This window comes from Capsicum annuum, chromosome 3 (genome assembly GCF_002878395.1).
Source record: "Capsicum annuum cultivar UCD-10X-F1 chromosome 3, UCD10Xv1.1, whole genome shotgun sequence".
NCBI classification, from domain to species: Eukaryota; Viridiplantae; Streptophyta; class Magnoliopsida; order Solanales; family Solanaceae; genus Capsicum; species Capsicum annuum.
The window spans coordinates 181,759,079-181,768,381 of NC_061113.1; the positions used below are offsets into that span (position 1 = coordinate 181,759,079).

At 32.5% G+C, this 9,303-nt stretch overlaps 1 pseudogene; it reads left to right on the forward strand.

Moving 5' to 3' along the window:
• The first annotated feature begins 1,087 nt into the window (after window positions 1-1,087).
• Window positions 1,088-3,586, forward strand: LOC107865332 (annotated as a pseudogene).
• The last annotated feature ends 5,717 nt before the right edge of the window (window positions 3,587-9,303 follow it).

A 9,303-nucleotide genomic window follows, 5' to 3' on the forward strand; every position in this document is an offset into this window, starting at 1 on the left:
AGATTCCTACTTGACTGCATTTGTGAGATATTTAAAAAGAAGTGTTCATTAGCAGTACTCACTGTTACCTACTTCTTTAAGTGTTAACATATAGGTCAATACGGTCAGTGCTTGTTATTTCTTTAATTTAATTAAACCTTTCCACATGATTTCTCTTTAGATATTTAGTTTTAGTTTGTACTAAGTTTTGTATACTTTTGAATTGCATCACTAATTTTCTACATAACAACAATTATATCTTGGTCATTCCAATACATAACATTGAATGCTACAGTATTATAGAATTAAGAATAAAGGTGAAACATTTGATTTTTATTTTTTTATTACTATTTTACGTAAAGAATAATTTTTGTTAAACGTTTTTTACAAGAACCATAAACATTAAACATTATGGTGCACATTCTGAATTGATATGATCGGTTATACTTTTTAATGTTAGTTCTAGTTATTGAAATAACCCTTACAGCTTCTGCTTTTGCTATTCTCACAACAGATGAAAGTGAGGATCCAAATTTGTACACCATTAAACTACACTACAAAGGTCGGTGGGTGTTTGAACCAGAGATGAACTATGTTAGTGGACAAATAGCTTATTATGACTATTGCAATAGTGACAAAAATTATATCATTCAGATGAGGCAGTGTATGAAAAAGTTGAAAGTTAATGATAGAAATGTGAAATTTTGGTTCAAATTTGGGCCTTTTTTTAGATGGATACTAGACTTTTATCAACTGATTTGGATATATGTAGCCTTGTCTATGAAATACCCAACAGTAAAGAGGTGGAAATATTCATCGAGCATACAAATAAGGATCAATGGAACTATGATATGGCTGATTCTGAGGGTGACCCAATACTACATGGTAAAGAAAGCCTATTAGATGTGGATATAATAGAGAAAGATGATGTGAGTAATGCCACAAGTGAAGAATATGAGTCATTTCATGACTCTGATTATTCCTTAGAAGAAGATGACATGTTTTTTGATAAAAACACAGACTCTACCTAGAGTGGGTTACTGTTAATGAGAGAAGTAAAGAAAATAAAGTTAAAGAAAACATTATAGAGTTCGGAGTTGCCTCAAATATGCTGGATATATGCTCCAATAACACTCAAGAAGATGATTGTGCCATATCAAATGAGGAATTAATGAATTTACATGGACATTTTGATGATGAAAATATGAAAAAGTTCACTGTTTTTAATCCAACTAGGGATTCGGAGGATTCAAAATTTAAGTTTGCACTTAATATTACTTTTATTAATAACAAAGAATTCAAATGGGCAGTTGAAGTACATGCTATGAGTCAAAAAAAAGATATCAAGTTTAAAAAAAATAAATGTAGGAGGTTGAGGGTAACTTGTAAGGTTCCAAGCTGTAAATGGTTTATATTTGCATCGAAAGGTAATCAAAATGAACCTTTCATGATCAAGACAATAGGTCCTGACCGTTTATGTGGAAATCAAAGGGATAACAAGACTATTGACTCTTGATTTTTAGCTAATAAATACATGGAAGAATTCAAAATTTATCCAAATTGGGGTGTAAAAGAATTTCAAGCTCATATGATGAGGGCTCATAATTGTACTATTACTCAAAATCAAGCTTATATGGCTAAGAAGAAGGCACTAGATCTAATTGCTGGGACTACATAAGAGCAATATGATATGTTGTGGGATTACTGCGCAGAGCTAAAGAGGAGTAATTCAGGGACAACATGTATTTTAAAGTTGGACGAAAATCCAAAAACAATGGTCAGTGGTAGAAAAAGATTTTTAAGACTCTATGTGTGTTTTGCGGCTTGTAAACAGGGATTCTTAGTTAGATATCGACCTATAATAGGATTTGATGGATATTATTTGAAAGGGAACCAAAAGTGGGGCAGCTATTGACAGCAGTAGGCATTGATGGAAACGACAACATATATCCTATTGCATTTGCAATAGTGGAAGGTGAATTAAAGGAAACATGGAGTTGGTTCCTTACACTTATTGATGAGGACTTAGGCATTTCACAAAATCCTTTTGCATAGACTTTTATTTCAGATAAGTAAAAAGGTTTAATTCTAAAATTTGATGAGATAATGTCAGATGTTGCACATAGATTTTGTGTCAGACATTTGCACAGCAATTTTAAGACCGAAGGTTTTGGGGGACAAATACTAAAAAATACCCTATAGAAAGCTGCCAGAGCAACTACAGAACTTGAATTCTCTTAGCATATGGAAAAATGGCAAAATTAGATCCAAAAACCTCGGAATGGTTCATTAATAAGCCTCCTATTCACTGGTCAAGGGCTTTTATCTCTTCTTTTTCAAAGTGTGATGTGTTATTAAACAATTTATGTGAGTCATTCAACAAAATACTTCTTCATGTAAAAGATAAACATATTTGGACAATGACTGAATCAATTAGGATTTACTTGATGTCTGGACTTCAAAAGAACAGAGAAAAGATGATGAAGTATTGTCAGAGAATCTGTTCGAGGATCATAGTAAAACAGTAGAAAAATAAGGCTAAAGCTACTGAATGTTTTGTCACTAAATCTGATCAATTTCACTATCAAATTGAGGATATCTATATTAGGCTATTCTCTGTTGATCTTAAGAAGAAAATTTGTTCTTGTAGGAGATGGAAATTAACAGAAGTTCCTTATAATCATGCTATTGCAGCGATATGGATTAAGAAGGATGAGCCTGAAATGTATGTCCGTGAATGCTACGCGGTTAAGCAGTACTTGAAGAGTTATAATCCATTAATCTTACCCATTGTTAGCATTGATCAATGGACTAAGACAGGTATAGAACCACAACTACCACCCATATACAAAGCACAACCAAGTAGACCAAAAAAAAAAATAAGAAAGAGAGGAATTGATGAGACAACTAAAAATGAATCAAATTCTGGGAAGCTTACCTTGTTAAAAGCATCGAGAAAGGGTAGAAATAAAAAGTGCGGATCATGTGGAACTTTAGGGCATAATAGTAGAAAGTGTCCCATTCTCATTGAAATAAATGAATCTGAACCTCAAGATCAACATATCTATCAGCAAGCCAAAAAGGAAGGTCCTTTGACACTTAGTAATGAAACAGAAGTAAGTGGTTATATATCTTGATTATCTTCATCAAGAGTAATAATACTAAAATGTTATTTTATTGTAGGTTTCAAACACTATTACTGACAATGTGGCATCAATGCAATCTAGTTCGTCATTTGTGACAGAACAGACTGTAAATATCCTTCTTATTTTGGTACTTATGTTGTCTGTATTGGACTTTAACTGACTTATTCACTTCTGTGTATTATAGCTCAATCGACAACAGACAATGGTACCTCAAGAACAATTGAAAAGTTCTACATTTATTTTAAAAAAAAATGGTGAGCATTCCAGAGAAGATACAAGGCCACCCATGATCGAAAAATTAGGAAAACAGTACATCCCATTGTCAAGATTACAAGAAGTGCTTTCTCAAAATAGTAAGAGTAAGAAGTGATCCAAGGGCTAAGAAGAAAGTTGTCCCTTCAATAAAGAGAAAGAAAATTGATGACATTATGCATATTAGTTTAGATTTGGTTCTATCTTGATGACGTTAAAGTTAATCGTGCTCTAGTAATATCTGAATGATTGTGTTTTTCCTTTTAAATTCACTGTAACTTAAACAATTACCTTTTATTCAATCTCATTTCTATATCAGTTTACTGGTTATTTGAGTTTATGTTGCTCGGACTCTATAAAAATATTGACGAGTGCATCTTGGACCCTCTAAAAAAAGACTATTTTTGGAGGATCCGACATGGGTAGCAATATTTTTGAAGAGCCCAACAAACACCGAGCATAGACCATCTGGCGTTGATCAACTCATATGCCTAATATCTGTACCAGATAGAGTAGTTTTCAACTGAGATCCATTTTTACAAATTGACATTTTGAGAGTCTAACTAATTAATGTGTCACTAGTACACTTATTGCCGAGTTTTCTGGCTTTTTGCTGAGACCAAAAGAATCATCACCTTAGCTGCGACAAGTACCTTTATTTCCATAGAAATACAGAAGTCATTTTTAAGTGTACCTAAAAGGGAAAAACTAGAATAACAAAATAAATCAGTTTGCAAAATCAAAATCCATATTGAGATTTTGTGCTAGGCCAATCAAAAGGTCAAACCATATAAAGTTATTTTCCTTGTTCCTCTTTGTCAACAAATGAATCAAAATTGTAGTTACTCTTGTTGATAAGTAGCATACACTTAGACTAGATGTAAAATATATAAACAATCAGTCATTAAACATTAGACCTCTTTTTACTCTAACACGCGAAAAGGCAATACAAAAGATATATCTGATCACTTAAAATAGATGTATAATGTGGAGGTTTATACCTCAATTGCATATGAGAAATACCATACAAGAGACAATTCTCATTCTTACCAAAAATTTTCGGGTCACAAGGATGTGAATTTGTCAAAATGGAAGGAAAAGATGGCACCATTTAACCATTTTGTTTCCATGTTGACAGTTGACCATATTCCATGAACAACACATATTTGCAATTTGTCGGAACTTAAATCTTGAGACCCATAGTTTAGTATAACTTGATTATTAAGTTTTATTCTAGAGCTATCAAAAAAAGAAAGAGGCTTTCTTTATGAAATGGACTAAAAAAAAGGACAAACAAATTGAAACAAACGGTGTTACTACCAATCTTATCTCTGGAGAAAATTTCATTGTCTAAACATTGTCAAGTATGTTTAAGGTGACATATCAGCCATAGCATATAGCAATGCAGAATCTTGTTCAAAGATGTTGATGTATTGATGTATAAGATATAGTATATCTACCTTATTTTTTCCTGAATCTATTTGCATTTATTCAACATGTTAACTTGAGTTCTCTTTTCTAAACACAACCTGACTCAGATAACCAACTGCTCACCATACAGTTTGAATGAAACGACATCCTAATATCTGTGTCAAGCAGTTTGATTAAAGTCAGCCCTAAATTTGAAGTTGTTATCTACACTTACTTTGTTGGAGGAGAGAAAAACCACGTCGAGATTGATCCATATCCTTTTACCATTAAATGCTATTATTTGGGAGATAATATTGGTTCTCCTTTACCTGTGGCTAAATGTTGAATGTCCACATCATTTTTGTAATTTACATCATTATGGCACTCAACAAAAAAATTGACCAAGATTATAGTATTACTGGATCAAATATGTTGGTGAAAATGATGTCATTTAGTTAAGAAAAATATTCTTGCCGAGAGATATTTCAACTGTTGGTGAAATGAAAATGCTAAATATTTTTTGTTCCTTGATATTAACGTAAACATTGCTTATTATCATACGTTATTGTAAACGTTAGGCGGCGATCTCATATTTTCAATGTAAGATTGTTATACTTGAATATAACATTGTCTAATAGGGTAATTTTTCTAAAGCTATATTTGCACTAGTTTTAAAGATAGAGATGATCTATATAAAAGCTTAAAAAAGGAACATTTGCATAAATACATCATTTTGCTTTAATCATTTTCTGGAAAGGGCTTCCTTACCATTGATAGGGGAAGAAAAAAAATTGACATTTGAGAAAGAAAACTATATTCTCCCACCATGCTACAACGACATACCTAGTAATGCTTTATGAAATAGTATTCAGCAAGTTCTTTTGTAGGAGCTGATACCAGCTCTTCAAATTCTTTCCAAATGAGGCATTCCATCTCGATTAGACCTGGATGACCATTCTCGCATTGAGATTCATTCCTTTGTACCTTCTGAACCCACAATATTTTTCCAACCTAGATAAAACGCAAGAGAAAAGGATGTTATTAAGAAATCAAAGAAACCAAATACTTTCTTTTGAACAAGTAATATTAGCATATTTGCCGGTCAAATCATCCTTTCATCTATTTGTGTTTGAAGGCAAGATGAGTTGGCCTTGTTTATCAATTGGTTACTCTTCCTATTCTATCGTGGAAGTTAATAACTTCTTTAAGGCTTTAAAGCAATAGTGAATTCCAAGAAGGAACACAATAACATTTAAGAATAACTCACTCATTTAGGAGGATCTTTTTACTTAATTATTTGTGAAAACTCGAGAGCAATATAGTCTACTATTATTAGACACTCGACCATTAACTTTTTCGAGTTTGAAACAACACCTTCATGAGACAAAGTAACCCCAATGAGTCAGATCATTATGCTGCTTGTGAAAATCAAAATTTTTATTATCAGTCTCATTTTTATTTTCTAGAAGAAAAATAGTATATTATCTTTTTTTTTTATCCTAATGGGATCTAGCTAAGCGGTTGAGACATGTGATCAACAACTTGAAGATCCCAAGTCCAAATCTCCAACTATAACAACAGTCAGCTGAACACATCTACTCCCACCTTGGTAGGCAGAATTACTCAGTGTCTTATATTAGTAAATAATTTGCTGATAAAAGACAGCAAGTATCACGTGAAAATTAGTCAGGTCAAGACGCATGTTAACCTGGACATCACGATTATTTATAAGAAAATCAAGAAACTTAAAAAAGAGAAATATATATATAAGAAAGAGATGGGAAAAACATACAAAATGGGGATGTTGTCCAGTATGAGAAAGCACAAGATTCACAGCTCCTTTCTTCTGTGTAGCCCCATTCATTGCATCATTCTCCTTTAAAACCATCGCCATATGCTAATCCTGATAAATAAACAAAAGCAAAATCACACAATTTGTAATTTTTACAATATCAATCTCGGTAAATTAATAATCAACATAGTTATCACCATTAATTAAATTATGAGATACAGGACTATCAAGAAGCGAAGAAGACAAATATTAAAAGAAGCATATATTTATTCTTCAGATGAATAACAAGCAAATGAAATAGAGTCTATATTTTTTTCGTATAAAGAACAAGAACTTTCAGAATATCTTCCCAGAGCTCCTAGAAGAACTATGACAGCCAAACATTTTCTTATCCAATTCTGCAATTACTCAAAATGGAAGGTATGCAACTAAACTTAAGCTAAAATGAAAGTAAAAAACTTTAGATATACATACACTACTTTTTTCACTCCTCCATGAATCTCCTCTTTGAAGAATCAGATAAAAATTAACAGATTTCAATGACTGATAAACGCATTCTTCATCTACTAAACTTGAGCTACCATGCAAGAGAAATAAATTTTAGACACCAATTTGAGAGTTTAATGAAAAATTAGATATAAATAACATATTTAAAAAATCAAAATGCATCTACGGGGTCTATAAGAAAAAAGATCGAAGAGGAATACAAGTACCTTAGACCCTATGTAGAACCGAAAAAAATGGAGAAAGAAAATCCGATTTCACATAATTAAAGCAAAAATTCTGGTGTAAGCTCCTTCATGAATTTCCTCTTTAAATTTCATCGAATTTGGTTTGAGTACACATTTGACTAGAAGGAGGGAAACTCAAAAGATGAACACAGATTTGAGCTGGAAAGAGAAAAAACACTATGTTAAAGTAAAGTTTAGATGAAAATGAAGTGTTCTTGTAAGTTGTGATGGAGAGAGAACAAATATTTTCTTTACACCTGAGTTGTGCAATAATAATATTTTGTAGTAATACTTTTTACCAAATAAATAAATATATATTTTGTAATACCATAAATGTCATTTATAATATTGACATATCTGTTAAAATTGCTATTAACAGTTAGTTAAAGGATTAAAACCATCCACTTTGACAAATTAAAGGTTAAATTAGTAAAGTTAAATATCACAGGGACCAAAACCATTATAAGGCCGTAACACAGGGATCAAAATAATTTTTTTTATTAACCAAGTCTATAAGTACTGTTATCATCGTACCGATTATAGCTTGCAAGCAATGTCCTTCGTCATCCTTTTTAAGATAAAGGGATTCCCATGTACCCATAGATTACATTATCAAGTTGACTTAGGGGAATCCCATATACCCCACAAGTGACCATTATTATATTTTCTTGGGGGATCCCCTTGTATCCCACAAGACATTTAATTAGACCAACCATAACCACCAAAACCTTACCATTAAATCTTTCAAATCTATTTAAACCATTTAGGGTTCCATCACAAAGTTATACCATGCAATAGTTCAATAAAAGTCCCAATAATTTAACCAAAAACATTCTCATAGGTATTTTATCAAACATGTTGGTGGCATAGTATTTCTAAAGCCAAAATTAAGTACCAATTAACCATTCCCATGCAACCAAATGTTCAAACCACCCTAGTAATATGAAGACTATACGTAAAAGACATGGGAAAACCATAACCAACCATTATAACCAAATTGTTATCACCCCTCAACTATGGCCATTCATCATATCACTTATCAACTACATCTTTAGTTGGTATATGGATAACTCCACACCATCAGAATCAAAAGACTACATCACTTGAAGTAGTTTCTCTATTTCATTCACAAACCCTTGAGGATCCTCTTCAACCTTAGAGAATGTAAAGGTTGACGGATTTAACCTCATAAATTAGCCAACTCAAGTGACCTTAGGAGATGGAGCTATAGAACTAACACGGTCAGGCTGACGAGACTGAGAAGTCACTAACTGATTCAACAAATGAATAGATCAACAAAATTCCGCATATGAAATATCTTATTAGGGCAGTGCGGCATGAACATCATTAGACCAAGAAGCTCTATGAGGACTGGAAGGAACCAGTGGAACTCCATGAGGGGCAGTACAATTAGAAGCAGGGAGCCAAGATAGGGTTTGAACTCCATAAACAGGGTGAATTCCATTAATACTATCCTCAAGTGGGATAGTGGATTTTCCACAACCATCATATCTTTAAGGAGGCATGATCTAAAATGTGAGAAAACAAATATTAGACAATTTTTTAAGACCTTAGACTCTATAGCACAAAAAATAGATCATAAGAAAGGGAAATATTCTTAAGTCCTCATATTCTCTCCCTTATAAGTGTGCCGTACTACAAACCAATAAAAAAGACTCTACTTTACATAGATTTGTACCCAATGACCACGAAATTAGGCTCTAATACCAAGATTTTCATGACCTAAACTAGGGCCTAGTCGTGATGGGTATCTCAAGTATGCCAAGTATCGAAGACCACCATTATTAGCCTAGCCAACCAAAAGATAAAATAAGTAGCAGGGGATGAGTTCTAAACATATAATAAGATAGAGATAACTTTTCGAACATATAACAAGATAAGGATGAGTTTCGAACATATAACAAGATAGGGATGAGTTCCAAGCATATAACAAGATATATAAATCAATAACAAGAGGGATCTAAGAATTAAC